The sequence below is a fragment of the Giraffa tippelskirchi genome, chromosome 5 (assembly GCF_054371585.1).
Source record: "Giraffa tippelskirchi isolate mGirTip1 chromosome 5, T2T-mGirTip1v1.2.pri, whole genome shotgun sequence".
NCBI classification, from domain to species: Eukaryota; Metazoa; Chordata; class Mammalia; order Artiodactyla; family Giraffidae; genus Giraffa; species Giraffa tippelskirchi.
Window position 1 is genome coordinate 34,153,184 of NC_137279.1, and position 22,211 is coordinate 34,175,394.

The 22,211-nt window shown below is 43.2% G+C and overlaps 1 long non-coding RNA gene across 1 annotated transcript; it reads left to right on the plus strand.

Moving 5' to 3' along the window:
• The first annotated feature begins 754 nt into the window (after positions 1 to 754).
• On the plus strand, positions 755 to 9,247 carry LOC145506278 (uncharacterized). The gene is made up of 5 exons (XR_014053685.1): positions 755 to 1,359; positions 1,570 to 1,627; positions 4,460 to 4,605; positions 8,639 to 8,763; positions 9,138 to 9,247. It is a non-coding gene; the product is annotated as an uncharacterized LOC145506278 (long non-coding RNA).
• The last annotated feature ends 12,964 nt before the right edge of the window (positions 9,248 to 22,211 follow it).

A 22,211-nucleotide genomic window follows, 5' to 3' on the forward strand; every position in this document is an offset into this window, starting at 1 on the left:
TTCATTCAGCAAATGCTTACTCAGGAATTACCATGTACGTGTGTGTGTGTGTTTGTGTATGTTTCTGCCCCAGGTTCTACCATTTTATCTTTGACTTTGGTTCTTGACACAGTGCTCCTAGAAACTCTTGTAATTTTCTGAGTGAGAGAAGCACCTTTTGTTCTTAAGAGGTGACTGCTGGATGACTCCAGGATAGGGGTCGGTCACCAGAAGACCAAGCCATGATTAGAAGCTTGGCACTTTCAGCCTCACCTCCTGTTCTCTAGAGAAGAGAGAGGAGCTGGAAAATGACTTGAGGATCCATCGTGCTGCCGTGATGAAGTCTCCATAAAAATCCCCAAAGTACAGGGTTCAGAGAGCTTCCTGTTGGTGAACACATCCCCAGACCAGGATGGTGACACACTCACCCCAACTCCATGGGCACAGTAGGTTCCTGGGCTGGGGACCCTTGGGACCTTGTGTACTTCTTCACTTGTACACATTATCCTTTTTTGTATAATAAACCAGTAAATGTTAGTATTTTCTTAAGATCTGTGGGTCGTTCTAGCATCTGCTCGAATCCAGGAAGGGGAGTGTAGGAATCCTGATTCATAACCAGCCAGTCAGAAGCACAGATGACAACCTGGATTTGCAGCTGGCGTCTGGACTGGGGGATGTCTTGTGGGACTGAGCCTTTGCCCTTTGTGACAGAACAGAACTGAGTTGAGTCATAGAACATGCAGTTGGTGTCTGCAGGAGGGCTGGACTATTGTCTGGTGTGGGAAAACCCACACACATCTGGTGTCAGAAGTGAAGAATTGAGAGTAGGGGGAAACAGTGTGTTTTTCCTAAACAACCTGGAATTGTCCTAATTTCTGGGCATACACTATTGCTGAAGCTGAAGCTCCAATAATCTGGCCATCTGATGTGAAGAGCCAACTCATTAGAAAAGATCCTGCTAGGAAAGATTGAAGGCAAAAGGAAAAGGGGGTGGCAGAGGATGAGATGGTTAGGCAGCATCATTGACTCAGTGGGCATAAATTTAAGCAAACTCCAGTAGATAGTAGAGAACAGAGTTGCCTGGTGTGCTGTAGTCCGTGGAGTCAAAGAGAGTTGGACATGACTTAGCAACTAAGAAACAACTGGGCATACAGTAGTGACCAAGTCAGACAATGTGCTCAGTCTCATATAATTTATAAGAAAATGGGCGGTAACAATTACAGTTTGATAAATACTTTGACGGGCAAACTCTGGGAGATAGTGAAGGATAGGGAAGCCTGAAGTGCTGCAGTTCATGGGGTCGCAAAGAGTCAGACACAACTTAGCTACTGAACAACAATAGCGATGGGCGAAGTCGAGGGTCGTGCAAAAATTCCCAAGGCGAGTTTCTATCCTGGGTTTTTGGTTGGGAAAGGCAAAAAGAAGGAATGATTCATCCAGACCAGGGAAGGTTTCTCTCCTACTGTCTATTTCCTTCTAGAGTGATTTCTTTGAGGTGGTGAATGATATCCTTTAAGACATATATTTAAGAGAAAATAATATGATGCCTTATTTATTTAAATTTTTGATATATTTTTACTAACCACACAGATCTACTGAAAAGTTGCAAATACTATAGAAAAAAACTGTTTTCCTGAGCTATTTAAGAGTAAGTTGCCAATCTGATGACCCATCAAAACCAAATTTTATGGACTCTGAGGGAGAAGGTGAGGGTGGGACGTTCTGGGAGAATAGCATTGAAACATGTATATTATCATATGTGAAACAGAACACCATTCCATGTTCGATGCATGAGACAAGGGCTCAGGGCCGGGGCAATGGGATGACCCAGAGGGATGGGATGGGGAGGGAGGTGGGTGGGGGGTCCAGGAAGGGGAACACATGTAAACCCATGGCTGATTCATGTCAATGTATGGCAAAAACTATTACAATATTGTAAAGTAATTAGCCCCCAACTAAAATAAATAAATTTATTAAAAAAAAAAAAATCCTTAAAAAAAAAAAAGAGTAAGTTGCCAATCTGATGACCCATCAAAACCAAATACGTCAGCGGGTATTTCTACAAACAAGGATGTCCTCCTCCATAACTGCCATGCGACCATCAGCATCAGGAAATTAGCTGTGACTCATCACCATCACCGTACCCTCAGACACCACTTGAGTTTGGTCAGTTGTCCCAAGAATGGCCTTTATGGTGAAAGGATCCAGTTCACGGTCATGTACTGATTGTGTCATATACCCTTCCTCACTGTTTCCTTGACCTTTGTGACCTTGTTATTTTTGAAGAGAATGGGACAGTTTTTTTGTAGAATGTTCCTCCATTTTCATTTGTCTGATGTTTCCTCATTCATCTGTGTGTGTGTGCTCTGTTGTGTCCGATTCTTTGCATCCCCAGGGACTGTAAATGCCAGGCCCTTCTGTCCACAGGATTTTTCCAGGCATGAATACTGGACTAGGTTGTCATTCCCTTCTTCAGGGGGTCTTCACGACTCAGGGATTGAACCCATATCTCTTAACGTCTCTTGCATTAGCAAGCGGATTCTTGACCACTGAACCACCCAGGAAGCCTGATATTTCCTCATGGTTAGATTTAAATTTTGCATCTTTAGCAGAAACATCTCAGAGGTGAGGTTGTGTTCTTCATGGCATCATCACGTGTGGTACAGGATTTTGAATTGTTCCATCATTAGATAAAATGGCATTTGCTAGGCTTCTTCACCATGAAGCCACTCTTTTGCTCTCTGCGATTAATATTTATTTTTTTAAATTATATTTATTTATTTATTTGGCTGTGCCAGGCCCTACTTTGAAGCTGCAGCATGAGAACTCCCAGTTTCATGCTACAGCATGTGGATCCAGTTCTCCGACTAGGGATGGAACCCAGGCCCCCACACCCCCTTGCTGGGAGCTTGGAGTCCCAGCCACTGGACCACCAGGGAAGTCTCAATGTGTATTTTGAGAGAGGAACTGAAAAACATCCCATTTCTCATCAAGTGCTTAATTTAGTATGGATTCATGATTTTCTGTTTTATTCAATGGGTTATGTATGTGCTCAGTCGCTCAGTCGTGTCTGACTCTCTGTGGCCCCATGGACTGTAGCCCAACAGACTCCTCTGTCCATGGGGTTTTCCAGGCAAGAATACTGGAGTGGGTTGCCCAGGGATCAAACCTGAGTCTCTTGCATCTCCTGCATTGGCAGGTAAATTCTTTACCCCTAATGACACTTGGGAAGCCCTCAATGGGTTATAATCTGTTACAATTCTTTTTATGCTCAAATTGTGTTATATTTGAGCCCCTTCAAGCTGACTTCTGTGTCTTTGTGATATTTCCCTGTCATCCTTTGAGCATTTCCATATTTTCTTCTGACACAGATAGGTGTTCTAGGTTCAACTTCTACATACCCTGTCCCAGCCCTAGAACCAGCTGATTCTCCAAGGAGCTTTTAGTGGAGAATGGTACTTAGAAACCAACATCTGGGCACTAGGTGTGCTCATGGCTACGGAGCTATTGCTGCACCAAGAGCCTCTTGGTAGACAGAGCTAGAAAATACATGAATGTGTCAACACACACACATTCATTTCTGTGTGTATTTTTATTGACACCCTTGAGTTCACACCAACACCTTCAATTCCAACCCAATATCACAGGGCTCTTTCTCGTTTTCTCTCTTTCCATATTTGCAATTCCTTTCTCTTACAGTGAGAAACCTAGATCCCATTTTTCTAAGTATACTTACTTATTTGATCCATGCCCTGTATAGAGGAGAAGGCAACGGCAACCCACTCCAGTACTCTTGCCTGGAGAATTCAATGGACAGAGGAGTCTGGTGGGCTGCAGTCCATGGGGTCGCTAAGAGTTGGACACGACTGAGCGGCTTCACTTTCACTTTTCACTTTCATGCACTGGAGAAGGAAATGGCAACCCACTCCAGTGTTCTTGCCTGGAGAATCCCAAGGACGGGGTCACCTGGTGGGCTGCCGTCTATGGGGTCACACAGAGTCGGACACGACTGGAGCGACTTAGCAGCAGCAGCAGCAGCAGCAGCAACCCCCCTGTATAGAATCAGTCTCCACCTCTCCTCCCCCATGTGGACTTCCTCCCTCTATTGGCTCTGACACCCCATCTGAATCTAGAATATGCATAGAATCCTGAGTTCTGAGTCCCCTCTCTGGGCCACCTCTCCTCACACACACCTCCTTTGCTCTATCGACCTTCATGAGTTACAGACTTAATTATTGAGAAAGGGACAAGATGCTAGGGGAAGGGAAAAGGGAGAAAAAAAAAAAAGGAAAGGAAAGGGGAGACACATGAAGGAGGTCAGGAAGGGCCACTTACAAGCTTTTAGCTTCCGTTTCCTTGGTTGCACCTTTAAAGTACTGTGTTATCTATCATCACGTCAGAATTCATGTTTACTTTGCACAAGTGCCCCTGGTTCAGCAGCGTCTCCATTCCTCTCTCTACTTCCCTATCTGTATCCAAGAATCCATCCATTCTGGTCTCAGCTGCTCGCAGAATTAGCTCCAGAGTGTGTAGTTCTGGACTATCTGGTTTGTCAGCGTCTTTGAAGAACCAGTTGTCTGAAAAGAATGAAGGATCTTAGCTTCCCTCCAGCAGAGCACGTAGAAGGTAAGCACAGGACATCTGATATCTCAGGTGTAATTCCATGCAATTATGAGATCATATCTCTGAAAGGGAAAAGACAGATAAATATATCCTTTAAGGTTTTGTTCACTTGTTAAAATGTGAGTTAGCACCATTGTTATTCAGATAATTTTGTCATTTAAATAGGTTTTCAATACCTCAGTACTGCTCAGTTCAACTTTCCTAAAGCTAATGAAGAATGTCAGAAAAATACAACTCAGTTAATACTAAGAATTTGAAAGTCTAAAGGTACTCCTTAAATTTAAGTGTAACATTTCAAGAAGAAGATTCAACCTTCTTTAATTAATCAAGATTTAATGTCTGCTTCCATTAAAATTAATTAATAAACGAAACCAAAAAAAAATCCTCAGAACAACTTGAGCTATAACATACATCAGTTGAAACTTTAATTTTACATTGCATCTGCCTTGAGAAGTGGTACATCTTAGGGATTTTTAAAATAGAAGTAAGACCAGGACAACCACAGAAAGTTCTAATATAAACGTCCAATCTAATACAAACGATCCTCGTGAGTGGATTATATGAGCACCTCAGAGCTCAAACACCCCAAAGATAAAAATTATCTTATTTAGGGTAATCTGGTGACTCAGTCCAGTGAGATATGCTTTTGTCAGTGTCACAGGAAAATGACAATACTGGAATTTTAGTATTTATTTCAAGTAATATGAAATGCCATTTTTTAATGACATCAGAATTCTATTTAAAGCTTTTCAAATTGATTAGATGGTGTAACTGGAGATGAAAACTGAACCTTCATAAGGTCCATTCCATCTCTTGGAATCTGGTTTGTCCAGGCTTTGCAACTCCTTCACATCTACACCCCTCCCCAGGAGCCGTTGGAGCTCTGTGAGCTCACAGATCACAGACCCTAACCACTGACCCTGAGTTGGGGGGATTTGTCTTAGGATGGTGGCAAGAGGACTTGGTGGGGAGGTACAGGTGGTAAGTGGCGATGAGGATTGGGAGAGCTTGGAGTAGAGATGTCCAGATTGGGTGGATATTGGGAGGGAGTCAGAGGAGAAGGGCTGAAGAGCCAAAAGGCTAAGTTAATTGCCAAAAAAGTCTAAATGCAATGATGTTACATTCACAAACATAATTCAGTACCTAAAAATACCATAATATCAAAAGAGAGTGAAGAGACTTCAGGAGAGTAATGGTACTGCTCACTATTTTGATTAGAATGATGGTTTCATGGATGTATGAACACCCAAAGATTTTCTAATTGTACACATTTACAAAAATTTTTGTTTTGGCTGTTCAGGGTCTTAGTTGCAGCCTGTGGGATCTTGTCTTTTCAGTCTTTGTTGAGGCATGCGGGATCTTTAGTTGAGGCATGTGGGATTTAGTTCCCTGATTAGGGATGGAACCTGGGCCCCCTGCATTGGGAGTGTGGAGTCTTAGCTACTGAATCATCAGGGAAGTCCCTAATTGCACACTTTCTAATGTGCATTTTATTTTTTGTCTGTTTTACTTTATGCCTTAATATGTGTGTGCTAAGTCATTTCAATCGTGTCCAACTCTTTGTGACCCTGTGGACTATAGCCCACCAGTCTCCTCTGTCCATGAGATTCTCCAGACAAGAATACTGGAGTAGGTTGCCATTTCCTCCTCCAGGGGATCTTCCCAACCCAGGGATTGAACCTGAGTCTCTTACATCTCCTGCATTGGCAGGTGGGTTCTTTACCAGCACTACCTGGGAAGCCCTTATGTCTTAATAAAACTCTATAAAAAATATTGTACACAGTAATGGTAAAATCCTAAAAGAGATGGGAATACCAGACCACCTGACTTACCTCTTGAGAAACCTGTATGTAGGTCAGGAAGCAACAGTTAGAACTGGACATGGAACAACAGACTGGTTGCAAATAGGAAAAGGAGTACCTCAAGGCCATATAGTGTCACCCTGCTTATTTAACTTATATGCAGAGTACATCATGAGAAACGCTGGGCTGGAAGAAAAACAAGCTGGAATCAAGATTGCTGGGAGAAATATCAATAACCTCAGATATGCAGATGACACCACCCTTATGGCAGAAAGTGAAGAAGAACTAAAGAGCCTCCTGATGAAAGTGAAAGAGGAAAGTGAAAAAGCTGGCTTAAAACTCAACATTCAGAAAACTAAGACTATGGCATCCTGTCCCATCACTTCATGGCAGATAGATGGGGAAACAGTGGCTGACTTTATTTTTCTGGGCTCCAAAATCACTTCAGATGGTGACTGCAGCCATGCAATTAAAAGATGCTTACTCCTTGGAAGGAAAGTTATGACCAACCTAGATAGCATGTTAAAAAGCAGAGACATTACTTTGCCAACAAAGGTCCATCTAGTCAAGGCTATGGTTTTTCCAGTGGTCATGTATGGATGTGAGAGTTGGACTATAAAGAAAGCTGAATGCCAAAGAATTGATGCTTTTGAACTGTGGTGTTGGAGAAGACTCTTGAGAGTCCCTTGGACTGCAAGGAGATCCAACCAGTTCATCCTAAAGGAGATCAGTCCTGGGTGTTCATTGGAAGGACTGATGTTGAAGCTGAAGCTCCAATACTTAGGCCACCTGATGTGAAGAGCTGACTCATTAGAAAAGACCCTGATGCTGGGAAAGATTGAGGACAGGAGGAGAAGGGGTCGACAGAGGATGAGATAGCTGGATGGCATCATTGACTCGATGGACATGGTTTTGGGTGGACTCAGGGAGTTGGTGATGGACAGGGAGGCCTGGCGTGCTGCGATTCATGGGGTCGCAAAGAGTTGGACACGAATGAGCGACTGAACTGAACTGAATGGTAAAAACCTGTACTACCATTGCTAGCTGTGTCAAAATCTGAACAGGTCAACCTGATATTGGGCTTTCTGTTTGGACCTGGGAAGGGCCTGGGCCAGTGATTTATTATAGAAATAAATTCTTTTGCCAGGTCACGGTGGCCTCAAGATCCTAACTGCCTTCAGTGAGTTTTTTTCATGGGGGCTGGGAATTAAGGAGAGGGCTTTGATTTGTGTTTTAATTTCAATTAGTCCTTGCATGCAGGTGTTGGGGAAGAAAAAAATGTTTCCTCCACCCTCTTAGGTTCTGTGCTGAGGGACTTAGAATTAAACAAAAAAAGATAGTTTAAGGGGGGCAGAATATGCAAGTTTAAAAAACATTTACATAGATGAGAGCTCACAGGAACAAAGTGGACCTCAAAGAATCAGTAGATTTGGGGATATCATAAAAGATATCATTTTTAACCAAGGAAGGAGAGTTTGGGCTTCAAGAGATAATAAATCCTGGGGAAGAAAGTAGAAAATACATGGGGTAGCTAATGGAAGATAAAGGTTCTTATAGTCAGGGCTGTTGCACATTTGTTTAAATATTGATTTATTTATTTGGCTGTACCAGGTCTTTCTAGGTGGTAAAGAATCCTCCTGCCAATTCAGGAGGCACAAGAGATTCTGGTTCGATCCCTGGGTTGGGAAGATCCCCTGGAGGAGGAAATGGCAACCTACTCCAGTATTCTTGCCTGGAAAATCCCATGGACAAAGGAGCCTGGTGGGCTACAGTCCATGGGCTTGCAAAGAGTCAGATATGACTGAGCCAATGCACACGTGTGCACACACACACATACACACACCCCAGGTCTTAGTTTCAGCATGCAGGCCTCCCTGATCAGGTATCAGACTCATGCCTCCTGCACTGGGAGCACAGAGTATGGACACTGGACTGCTGGGGCAGTCCCCAGTCAGGTCTGTTTATGCCACCTTGTCTTGGCATCACTCTTCACCTCAGTCATGAGTTCTTTCCTCTTCTGGTGCAGGGGTGGGGTGGGAGGGTGGGATTTGGGGAGTGGGAGTGGGGGCAGAGGACACTTTCACACTTGCAAATGTGTGCCCTGCTCTTAGGTGGTTAAGGGGAGAGCAGAGATCTTCTCCTGCATTTGCTGATTCTCAACTGCTTTCAACTCAAAATAATTCTTATGCCAAAGAGGAAGATTTTGGGGTGGTGAATTCTGATCTCTTTCTCAGGGAAGACCACCAGGAGCTGAACCTTTTAGAAGACTTTGTACCTCAGCTCACCACCCATGTTATTGTCACTTGATCGTGGGACAGAGAGTTACAGGAGCCTCATGCCAGCCTCAAGGACAGAGCAGGTGCCTCCTCTGGGGTTGACATTTTGCATCTTGACTATCTCCTTGTCTGTGTCTCTGAGTCTGCATCCTGCTCCCTCCGTCTTGCTTGGGGCACCCTGTTTTGTCTGACTTTCCAACTTCCTCCTTCTCTGCTCTCGCATCCTGAGCTGGGGCTCCAGGAATGGCTTTTATCACTTTAAAAACATTGTGCATTATTTTCCCTCTTGACGTTGTTTCTGTCAGATGCACATTGTGTCTGAGTTCACTGACTTGATGCTCTTTACAAACACTGAGAATTTAGTTTTCCAAGAAAAAAAAATGTATTTTCTTCTGTTTAATATTGTCCATATAACATCCTCGTACTTAAATAATATCCTGTCCCCCTTTTTTTAAAGAAGGAGCTTGGCTCAAAAACCTCAAAAGCTGTGGCCACCAACTGAGATCCTAAGATGACCTAGAAGTGGAGCTGGGTCAGTGTGAAACAAAATAAACCCCTTTCCAAGAAGTTCAGCCTTGGAGAAGAGTGTTCATGAACAAAACCGCAGGCCCCTTGCCATCCTCCGCCTTTCTGCTTTGGTTGGCTGCAGTCCTGTCATCTTCCCTCCTAATCAAAACAATGCCTAAGATGATGCAGATTTTTACATTTCTTCCTTAAAAAAAAAAGTTCTATATCTCAAATATTTAAGAATTCAATATAGAATGTACCTTTGAAAAAGTACATACTGATGTCTGAAACACAGTCCCCCAACCACCATTAAAAAAGATTCAATATCTGATACATGTCTCAGAATTCCAAGGTCACAGATTTCTTAAACTTTGTTTGTAACAACAGCCAGACCAACTCACACATGTTAAAATGTATTATTCATGGTTTAAAAGGAATAGGAAGACTTAAGTGGTTTTCTTTGCTTTTCTGGGTTGTGAATGTGCTCATCAGATTCCTGCCCCTTGTAGTTTTTTTCTCTTTCTTTTTAATCCTGGAGAAGAATTGAAGAATTGGCCAGCTCTCAAGGGCTGCCCACCACCCCATTTTATACTTTCATAGTCTGGGAAGAGGGGTCTTTGGGAGGGTCTTCAGGGTCTTTTCCATTTCCTTAACCCCCTTCCACCCAAAATTTTATCATGAGCACTTTCAAACAAACCAGATACACACAGTGAATAAGCAAGGCCCAGTCAGTTCAGTTCAGTTGCTCAGTCATGTCTGACTCTGCAACCCCAAGGACTGCAGCGTGCTAGGCTTCCCTGTCCATTACCAACTCCCCAAGCTTGCTCAAATTCATGTCCATTGAGAAAGTGATGACATCCAACCATCTTATCCTCTGTCATCCCCTTCTCCTCCTGCCTTCAATCTTTCCCAGCATCAGGGTCTTTTCCAATGAGTCAGTTCTTTGCATCAGGTGGCCAAAGTATTGGAGCTTCAGCTTCAGCATCAGTCCTTCCAATGAATATTCAGGCCCCCCATCCAGCTTATTAATCATCACTGTTTCTCAATGCTGTTTCATCATCCTGCACACAGGACATAATTTTACCCATTAACACTTCAGTATGTGCCTGGGACAGAAGAAGACTGTTTCTTTTTTCTGTGGATTTTGTTCGGTCATTAAGTTGTGTCTGATTCTTTGTGACCCTCATGGACTACAGCATGCCAGGCTTCCTTGTCTCTTGGAGTTTGTTAAATTCATGTCCATTGAGTCGGTAATGCTGTCTAACCATCTCATCCTCTGCTGTCCCCTTCTCCTTTTGTCTTTAATCTTTCCCAGCATCAGGATATTTTCCAGTGAGTTGGCTCTTTGCATCAGGTGGCCAAAGTAGTAGAGCTTCAGCACCAGTCCTTCCAATGAATATTCAGGGTTGATTTCCTTTAGGATTGACTGGTTTGATCTCCTTGCTGTCCAAGGAACTCTCAAGAGTCTTCTCCAGCATTACAATTCAAAAGCATCAGTTCTTCTGTGCTCAGTCTTTCTGAGGGCAACACCATTATCAACCTAACACAATTAACAAAACACCTGTAAAATAGTAAAAAGCAAGAGAGTGCCAGAAAAAATCTACTTCTGTTTTATTGACTATGCCAAAGCCTTTGACTCTGTGGACCACAACAAACTCTGGAAAATTCTTAAAGACATGGAAATACCAGACCACTTGACCTACCTCTTGAGAAATCTGTATGCAGGTCAGGAAGCAACAGTTAGAACTGGACATGAAACAACAGACTGGTTCCAAATAGGGAAAGGAGTACGTCAAGGCTGTATATTGTCACCCTGTTTATTTAACTTATATGCAGAGTACCTCATGAGAAATGCTGGGCTGGAGGAAGCACAAGCTGGAATCAAGATTGCCAGGAGAAATATCAATAACCTCAGATACGTAGATGACACCACCCTTACGGCAGAAAATGAAGAAGAACTAAAGAGCCTCTTGATGAAAGTGAAAGAGGAGAGTGAAAAACCTGCTTAAAACTCAACATTCAGAAAACTAAGATCATGGCATCTGGTCCCATCACTTCATGGCAAACAGATGGGGAGACAGTGTAAAGAGTGATAGACTTTATTTTGAAGGGCTCCAAAATCACTGCTGATGGTGATTGTAGCCATGAAATTAAAAGACACTTGCTCCTTGGAAGAAAGGCTATGACAAACCTACACAGCATATTAAAAAGCAGAGACATTACTTTGCCAACAAATGTCCGTCTAGTCAAAGCTATGGTTTTTCCAGTAGTCATGTATGGATGTGAGAGTTGAACTGTAAAGAAAGTGGAACACCGAAGAATTGATGCTTTTGAACTGTGGTGTTGGAGAAGACTCTTGAGAGTCCCTTGGACTGTAAGGAGATCAAACAAGTCCATCTTAAAGGAAATCAGTCCTGAATATTCTTTGGAGGGACTGATGCTAAAGCTGAAACTCCAATACTTTGGCCACCTGATGCGAAGAGCTGACTCATTAGAAAAGACCTTGATGCTGGGAAAGATTGAAGGCAGGAGGAGAAGGGGACAACAGAGGATGAGATGGTTGGATGGCATCACCGACTCGATGAACATGGGTTTGGGTAGACTCCGGGAGTTGGTGATGGACAGAGAGGCCTGGCGTGCTGCAATTCATGGGGTCGCAAAGAGTTGGACATGACTGAGCGACTGAACTGAACTTGTTTGTTGGAGAACCTGGCTTGTCTGTCCTATAGAAAGTCCCCACATTTTATGGAGGTTTCTTAAAAAACTAAAATTAGAGCCACCATGTGATCCTACAGTCCCACTCCTGGGCATGCATCTGGAGAAGAAACATGATCCAAAAGGATACACACACCCCACTCTGCATTGCAGCACTGTTTACAATGGCCAATACATGGAAGCAACCTAAATGTCCACCAACAGAGGAATGGGTAAAGAAGATGTGGTACAGATATACAATGGAATATTACTTAGCCATTAAAAAGAATGAAATAATGCCATTTCCAACAACATGAATGGAACTAGAGAGTGTCACACTAAATGAAATAAGTCAGAGAAGGAGAAATATCGTATGATGTTCCTTATATGTGGAATCTAAAAAGAAATGATACAAATGAACTTACTTACAACACAGAAAGAGATTCACAGACTTAGAGAAGGAAAGTATGGTTACGGGGGGGAGGGAATAGTTAGGGACTTTGGGAAGGTCATGTACACGCTACTGTATTTAAAATGGATAACCAACAAAAACCTACAGTATAGCACATGGAACTCTGCTCAATGTTATGGGAGACGGTTTGGGGGGTGAATGGATGCTTGTGTATATATGGCTGAGTCCCGCTGCTGTCCACTTGAAACTATCACAACATTATTAATCAGCTATACCCCAACACAGAATGTTTTTGGTGTTAAAAAAAAAAAAAAGACTGCAACATAAAAAAAAAAAAGAATGATATTACAGTAAAACAATGGCCAATCTAATTAAAGTCCTTAATGCCGGGAAAGATTGAAGGTAGGAGGAGAAGGGGGCAACAGAGGATGAGATGGTTGGATGGCATCACCGACTTAGCGGACATGAGTTTGAGCAAGCTCTGGAAGTTGGTGATGGACAGGGAAGCCTGGTGTGCTGCAGTCCATGGGGTTGCAAAGAGTCGACATGACTGAGTGACCGAACCGAACTGAACTGAATATAATTAACTGATGAAAAGTATACTGAAGCTTCAAAGTTAAAAATAAATAAATAAAACGGATAACCAACAAGGACCTATTGTATAGCACATGGAACTCTGCTCGATATTACATGGCAGCATGGATCGGAGGAGGGTTCGGGGGAGAATGGATTCATGTATATGTATGGCTGAGTCCCTTCACTGTTCACCTGAAACTACCACAACATTGTTAATCAGTTCTACCCCAATACAAAATAAACAGTTAAAAGCTTTGGGGAAAAAAAGAAAGTCCACACATTTGGAATCTGGCTGATCCTGTCCTCCTGTGATCATGGTAGTGAGGTCTAGAAGCTTGAGAGGGTTTTGGCTTTTGTTCTTGTTGCTCTGTTTTGGCAAAATGACCTGAGGTTCCTTCGGTTTTTGACTCCCTCTGAGATCCAGAGCTGTCCCACATCCCAGACTGATAGGGTTGGGAAAGCCAGGAAGCAGTCAGTGGGTTACCCTACCGAAGGTCAGCTTCCTTTGAGTCATCATTGATCATGAATGGTCTCCTCTAGGGAACTGGGTAAATTCTACAGGTATAATTCTTTCAACCACCCCTGGCCTCACACCACGGGCTCATCTGTTTCCATCTTGGCAATAGTTAGTTCACTAGTTCTTTCAACTGGCTGGATATTGTAAGAATGGTGATGTCAATTTCATTTTTTACACCATCTTAGTATGTTGGTTGGATTAGCATCTAGTGGGAAGAGCCCACACATATGCCTTCTCTATAAGATTAGGTTAAAGTCCCTATTTTTTGAACAAAGGCTATTGAAGCTCATAGGAAGTGGGCCAGCCTTTCCTTCCCAAGGGTGGAAACAGATGTACAGTAAGACGCCAACATATGAATGAGCTCCATTTTGAGAGTGCTTTTGTAGGTCCCACAAATTAGCCTAGACACTCAACTAACACTATCAGCTATATAGTTGTTGCCTGAAGCATGCCAGGCTTCCCCATCCTTCACTACCTCCTGGAGTTTGCTCAAACCCATGTCCATTGAGTCAGTGATGCCATCCAACCATCTCGTCCTCTGTCATCTCCTTTTCCTCCTGTCTTCAATCTTTCCCAGCATCAGGGTCTTTTCCAGTAAGTCCATTCTTGCATCAGATGGCCAAAGTATTGGAGCTTCAGCTTCAGCATCAGTCCTTCTAACGAATATTCAGGACTGATTTCCTTTGGGATGGACTGGCTTGATTTCCTTGCTGTCCAAGGGACTCTCAAGAGTCTTCTCCAACACCACAATTCGAAAGCATTAATTCTTCGGCACTCAGCCTTCTTTATGGTCCATCTCTCATAGCCATACATGACTACTGGAAAAATCAGAGCTTTGACTGTATGGACCTTTGTTGGCAAAGTGATGTCTTTGCTTTTTAATATGCGGTCTAGGTTTGTCACAGCCTTCCTTCCAAGGAGCAAGTGGCAGCTATATAGCACTATACTGTAATAGGTTTATAATACTTTTCACACAAATAATACATAAAAAGCACAAAAAAATAAAGGAAACATTTTTAATCTTACAGTATAGTATCTTGAAAAGTACAAGAGTATAGCCCAACAGCTGGCATACAGGGGCTGCCATCGAGTGAAGAGGCAAGAAGAGTTACTGACTGGGGAGGGATAGGAGGTGGGAGATGGCAGAGCTGAAGAATCATCAGCAGTAAGAGATAGAGGACAAGCTGCAATGTCAATCACACCTGACACTGATGGAACGCATGTTGATATCTTTGGAAGTTCAAAACTTGAAGGTTCATATGTAGGGGATATACTGTATTCTGAGATAGAACTCAGAGTAGCTTCCCAGGGACCAAAGTGGACGTCTCCATGGACTCAAAGTGAAAGTGAAAGTCGCTGAATCATGTCTGGCTCTTTGAAATCCCATGGACTGTACAGTCCATGGACTTCTCCAGGCCAGAATACTGGAGTAGCCTTTCCCTTCTCCAGGGGATCTTACCAACCCAGGGATCGAACCCAGGTCTCCTGCATTGGAGGTGGATTCTTTACCAGCTGAGTCGCCAAGGAAGCCCAAGAATACTGGAGTGGGTAGCCTATCCCTTCTCCAGAGGATCCTCTCAACCCGGGAATTGAACCAGGGTCTCCTGCATTGCAAGCGGATTCTTTACCAACTGCCTAATCAAGGAAACGCATGGACAGAAGGGGGCCCATCAATGCAGTCCATGTTTTTTTCTGTGTCCTTGAATTTTTTATACCCTGGACTCATGATCCTCATTGAAGAAGAGCTTGCTTCAGCAATCACAGTGATGTTCAAGAAAGAGCTTATCAGCATTGGATTCTCTTGTTTCTTGAACCAAACTCAGTTTCAGGTCATGTCCTCACTGGGTAAGAGAAAGTGAAGTTGGTGCCTGGGTTTCTGTGAACTCCAGCTCCAGTTCCAGATGCCCAATGTTCTGGATACTTTGTTTCCCAGCATTGACCCCAGGACTCTGGATGAATGCTTCTTAAAATGAATGTTTCATGCAGAGTTTGGCGTGAGGCCCATAATCCCATTGTAAGAAGATTGTATTAATCCTTTGAAGATTTTCATGGAAAAGAAAATAATTAAAATACTTTAATAAAAACAACAGTGGCTATGTGAGGATGCATCTCTGGGACAACTTCCAGGATGTTTGAGACCATCTCATTGGTACCTAACAGGTCCACAGGTTTTCTGACAGAGAATATATATCAATGTGTGCTCAGTCGATCAGTCGTGTCTGACTTTTTTTGACCTTATGGACTGTAGTCCACCAGGTTCCTCCGTCCATGGGATTTTTCAGGCAACAGTACCGGAGTGGGTTGCCATTTCTTATTCCAACATATATCAATATTTGGGCTAAAGCTAATTTCTGCCCAGAATTCTGATTGGAGCAGACAGGGATGGGCTCCTGTGGTTTACACTGGGGTCACTTGGTAGAGGTGGCTCAGTTGGTAAAGAACCCACCTGCCAATGCAGGAGGCATAAGAGACATGGATTTGATCCCCGGGTAGGGAAGATCCCCTGGAGGAGGGCATGGCAACCCACTCTAGTATTCTTGCCTGAAGAATCCCGTGGAGAGAGGAGCCTGGCAGGCTACAGTCCATGGGGTCGCAAAGAGTCAGACGTGACTGAGTGCGCACACAGCAGCACTGGTTAGAATTGAGTTTAAGCAAAAGGGAATGCATTAGAAGGGCCACACCGGCTCTTAGAAGGGATGTGTGGTGTGGGCCCCGGGTTTGGAATGGAAATGATGCAGTTCCGGTTCTGGTTCTGGGAAACCTGGAAGCACGGCCCTTCATACCCTCAGTGGGAGGCCTGAGCCAGGGTTTTCAGTCCCATCAGGTTGCCTGAAGGGGAAGAAGCAATTCCATAAAAGGAAGTTCGTCGTCGGCCATCAGGATGGGCAGGATGATTACAGGGCGACTGAAACCTGACCCAGTCCACTTGCCTGTTCCGTAAAGCAAGAGAACCACGACCAGCTTCCTCTTAGGAAAAAATTTAGTTTCTGGGCTTAAGGAAAAAGAAAAAAAAAAGTCTAAAACCTTGAACCTAAAGGAATGCATTTGCGAAAATCTAGCTCCATAAACAATGCCATGAAAGGCCAGAAGGAAGGCTGTCAGATTGGGGTGTTTGTGTTGAATTTCTCAATTTACCACATTCCAAGAGCAGAATTTGTACTCATTGGTGGGGAATGTTTCCGAGGACACCCGGGGTCAAGGAAATGTGGTCGTTTGCATGTTGAAACCCAAAACTGTATGTTTCTACAGCTGCTGTCTTACCAGCTCTCTGGGGGCGCAGGCTTAATTCATCTTGGCCGAGGGACAGCACGGCTGAATGTCTTCTCTGGTCACAGAAATTACGGGACATCTGAGCAGAGTTAGACAGAGGAGCAGTCAGCGGGCTGGAAAGATAGGCCCTGAGCTCGAGGATCTGAGATATCAGCAAGAGATTTGGGAGGAAGTGAAGTTTGTCATGGTGGACCCAAAAGTTTACATCCTTAAAGACAGCAAAGTGACATGCTTCCATTTCTATTTTTTAAAGTAAAACAACGACTAAACTTAACCTTTGGTTGGTTTTCTCTGAGCCCTGAGTGGTATCAACACCTTGAGGCCTCAGTCTGGTACACAGAAATCATTTTCATTTTTAAATTTCTTTTTTTAGAACAGATTTTATTCTACTTTATTTTTTGGCTGTGCCACATGGTATGCAGGGTCTTAGTTCCCCAAGCAAGGATAGACCACATGCCCCCACAGTGGAAGCTCCTAGCCACTGGGCCATCAAGGAAGTCCCCATTTTTAAATTTCTACCCATAGTGCCTCTCAGATTAAAGAAAGCTTAAGGAACACTGATGATGCAAAATAAAGGCTAAATGGCAAGATGTGTGTGTGTGTGCACACACGCATGTGTGTGCTCAGTCGAGTCTGACTCTTTGAGACCCCATGGACTGTAGCCTGCCAGCCTCTTCTGTCCATGCAATTTTCCAGGCAAGAATGCAGGAGTGGGTAGCCATGCCCTTCTCCAGAGGGTCTTCCCGACTCAGAGGGGGAATCTACCTCTCTTGTGTCCCCTGCATTGGCAGGTGGATTCTTTACTGCTGTACCACCAGAATGATAAAATTTCCACATATTGGCTATAATATGGTTTCCCAGCTTTCTTAGTTGTTTTCAACAGATCCAAATTAAAATTTTCCAAAATTAAAAGCTAAAAATATAGGAGAATGACGTCCAATCTTGCTTGTCATTTGTTAAGAATAAAGATTATGCACACCCAGGTCGTGTTTTTGCTGAGGGGTGCTTTCAACTGGCAGTCTGGAACCTTCTCATTTGTCATTTAGAAGCAAAAATAGTGTGATTTATCTATAAATAAAAACCTCAGTTATTAAAACCCAGTTTTAAAAATGCAAAAATTTCCACATAATCCATAAAATCAGTTCTTTTTTGATGCCATCAATACATACTTAACTTTGAATCTACATATGTCACAAAATATATTGCTTTAAAATTTGCTGATAAATTATACTTTTCCTAAAGGAATTCATTTAGAGTAAATTAATCATGAGGCTCCAGGTTCAATCCCTGGGACTCTCAGTTGGAACTTAACTTCTTGAGTGGCATTCCCTGGCGGCTCAGACCATAAAGAATCTGCCTGCTAATGCAGGAGATCTGGGTTCGATCCCTGGGTTGGGAAGATCCCCTGGAGAAGGGAATGGCAACCCACTCCAGTATTCTTGCCTGGGAAAATCCCTGGACAGAGGAGTCTGGTGGGCTACAGTCCATGAGGTCCCAAAGAGTAGGACATGACTAACACTAAAGAGTATGTCTTTTCTTAAATGTGATAAAGTTCAAATAAACGTTTTTAATATAACTTGAGATTCGGTGATTGTGTTTGAAATTTACCATTAATCTCCCCACTACCATCCCAGCAACCTAAATAAAAAATAATCTGCAAATGCTAGCATCTTGCTGTGCAAATCCTGCCTGGCAACTTTGCTGTGTCTCTTCATCTCACTGTCTGCCAGAATGCTGCCCCTCAGGCTCTTCGCACAGAAGATCTGAGACTGCCACTCAAACCAGCTCTGGCTGATGGAGGCACAAAGGCACAAGTGAGGTGGTCCTGTTGTTCAGTCGCTAAGTCGTGTCCGACTCTTTGCAACCCCATGAACTGCAGCAGGCCAGGCTCCCCTGTCCTCCACTAATTCCCAGAGTTTGCTCAAACTCATGTCCAGAGGTGGTCCTGAGGGAGCTCGAAAAATGGGCAAACAGTCTGAGCCACCTGGGCTCAGAATAACTCCAGGACCTGGGTGGAGCTATAATCTGAGCTGAGCTATAATCAGCCTCTTCAGAAGTGCAAGTTCCCATTTTCTCAAAGCTTTTGAGATGAGTTGCCAGGCGGCCTTCTAGAACAAATTTGGAAACCTTGTGCATTGGTCCATGTGCCTCTTCCTTCTGTAGCTGTTCCGTGCTGGGCTCCCTGATGGCCCCTTGTCTGTGATCTCAGCTCTAACCCAGGTTCCACGTTCAGGTCCATCAGAACCTTGATCTGTCAGTAGCATCTGGTGTGGACAGTCACTCAGGTGTGATTAGGCAGCTTCATGTGCCTCATGAATCCTGGGGCCAGGCACCCCTAGGAGCCATTGCTCTTGGCCCTTGCATGTGCAGACACTGTTACTTGCCTATTTAATAACCATTATCTCCTTTTCTCTAACTACTGTTGTTATTCAGTCACTCAGTAGTGTCCAACTCTTTGAGACCCCATGGACTACAGCATGCCAGGTTTCCCTGTCCTTCACTATCTTTCGGAGTTTGCTCAAATCCATGTCCATTCAGTGATGCTATCTAACCTTATCTCATCCTCTGCATTCCCCTTCTCCTTTTGCCTTCACCTTTCCCAGCACCAGTCTTTGTCAAAGAACTCAGTGTTGACCATTCTAGGGTTGTTTCCCATTTGAAGCAAACTGGAAAGGTGAAAAAGTGGGTGCCTCACGAGCTGACCACAAATTTTTAAAAAATGTTGTTTTGAAGTGTCTTCCTCTCCTATTCTACATAACAATGAACCATTTCTCAATTGGATTGTGATGTGTGACGAAAAGTGGATTTTATATGAAAACCAGTGATGACCAGCTCAGTGGTTGGACAGAGAAGAAGCTCCAAAGCACTTCCCAAAGCCAAACTTACACCAGAAAAAGGTCATGGTCACTCTTTGGTGGTCTACTGTCTGTCTGATCCATTACAGCTTTCTGAATCCCAGCCAAACCATTACATCTGAGAAGTATGCTCAGCAAATCAGTGTTATTGTTGTTGTTGTTGTTGTTGTTCAGTTGCTCAGTCATGTCCAACTTTTTGTGACCCCATGGACTGTAGCACACCAGGCTTCCCTGTCCTTCAGCACCTTCTGGAGCTTGCTCAAATTCATGTCAATTGAGTCCATGAGGCCATCCAATCATTTCATACTCTGTCGTCCTCTTCTCCTCCTGCCTTCAATCTTTCCCAGCATCAGGGTCTTTTCTAATGAGTCGGCTCCTGGCATCAGGTGGCTAAAGTATTGGAGCTTCAGCTTCAGCATCAGTCCTTCCAATGAATATTCAGGACTTATTTCCTTTAGAATGGACTGGATGGATCTCCTTGCAGTCCAAGGGACTCTCAAAAGTCTTCTCCAGCACCACAGTTCAAAAGCGTCAATTCTTCCGCACTCAGCCTTCATTTATGGTCCAACTCTCACATCCATACATGACTACTGGAAAAACCACAGCTTTGACTAGACAGACCTTTGTTGGCAAAGTGATGTTTCTTCACTCTAAATCACAAATCAATTAGATGTACCGAAAACTGTAATGCCAGCAGGCAGCAACGGTCAACAGAAAGGGCCCAATTCTTCTCCATGAGAACACCTGACTGCACATTGCACAATCATCACTTTAAAAGTTGAACAAATTAGACTACGAAGTTTTGCCTCATCCTCCATATTCACCTTACTTCTCACTAACTGACTACCACTGCTTCAAGCATCTCAACAACTTTTTGCAGGGAAAACCCTTCACAACCAGCAGGATGCAGAAAATGCTTTCCGACAGTTCGTTGAATCCTGAAGCGTGGATTTTTACACTACAGGAATAAGAAAACTTATTTCTCTTTGGCAAAAATGTGTTGATAATAATGGTTCCTATTTTGATTAATAAAGATGCGTTTGACCTAGTTTTAATGATTTAAAATTCACTGCCTGAAACCACAATTACCTTTGCAATCTAAATACTTTGTTTTTGTGATACTCCACCACCTTATCCTCTTCCTCTTTGTTTTCATCTTCCTCCTTGGAATATGGCCATGAAACTGGAGCTGGAGCAACCACCTTGAACTGTGAAGTAAGAATCCACAAAGCCAAAAGTGACATGCTAAGGATGGTAGAACATAAAGATAAAAGGAGTCTGGAGTGGCATGTTGTGGAGGGTAGGCCTGCCCTAACCTTTGTGGGGCCTGGGCAAAAGTACAAACAAAGCCTATATATTGTGCCCAATTTTAAAAATTATCAATCAAGTGCACAAACTGTTAAACAAAATATGTTCTATTCTCTTACCTTGACAGTATACTTCATAATGAACTTTAAAAAATATGCATAAAGATACGGCTTTTATATGACTTAAAAGTCAGCAAATTATCCAAGAAACCAAATATTTTGGTGCTCTTTTCAGTTTTCCACTGCAAATTAGTTCATCATGAATTATGACTCAGGATGTACTGGGCCTTAGGATCAGCATTCTGAGCATTAGATATCATTGTAGAGGGGTGTGGACATAATGACGTTGGATGATGCATGCTGAATGAGTCACCCAAGGAACACCAGGACAAAATCTGGCAGTTTTGTTATTGTTTTTTTTAATAAAGTAGATTTTATTTTGGGCTTATTTCATGAAATGTTAGGCAAGAATACTGGAGTGGGTTGCCATTTCCTTCTCCAGGGATCTTCCTGACCCAGGGATCAAACCTGGGTCTCCCGCATTGCAGGCAGATTCTTTACCATGTAAGCCACCAGGGAATCCCCATGATATGATTTATGTTCTTTTCAAGAAAAAAAAATTACCAACCCCTTTTATTCTTGTTAGTTTGGAAGATTTTTTGGGGCTGATCCTAAAGGATCACATTTTTTCTCTCTTTGTAGATCTTGTGCAGTGCTCTGGAAATGGAGCGAAGCTAAATAATTATGAAAACAGTTTCATAAGATAAAATTTAAAGAAGTTCTTTATAAAGACACATGATGGATGACAGCTTTCCCTTTCCTAAATGGCAGTTGCACAGGTCAAGCAGAAGGCAAACTTAATAGGTAGCTATTATGTCAAACCACAAAGAACTTTGAATTCCGTGGTGGCAGATCCTCTGACCTTACTGCCAATACGCAGAGACTTAAATCTTCTTGCGGTTTCAGATTCAGAAATGCAGTATTTCCATCACCCTCCTCCAATGAGTTATCAAAGGGAAATGCTTCCAGAATCATCAGCATGAAGGCAGCTATGCTTCAGAACAGCGGCTGAACGATTACAAGGGTTCAGCTGATTTTCAAAAGCATTAATGTGCAGTGAGCAGACACTGGGGCTTTCAGGAGGCAGTTCATATTGATATCCCAGAGTCTGGAAAGCTCCCCCAAGCCCGGGAGATCAGCTTGGCCATGATCCACAGTTTTAATTCTGGAAATTCCAGTTTATTTCTACTTTTGGTCTAGACTAGACTCTGGCTACAGTCCCAGACATCCACCTTTTCTGTCACTGCTCATTCAGGAAGACAGAACCCACATGTGAGAGGAGGAACTGAATTGTGTCCCCCTGAATCCATAAGTTGAATTTCAAACCCCCGAT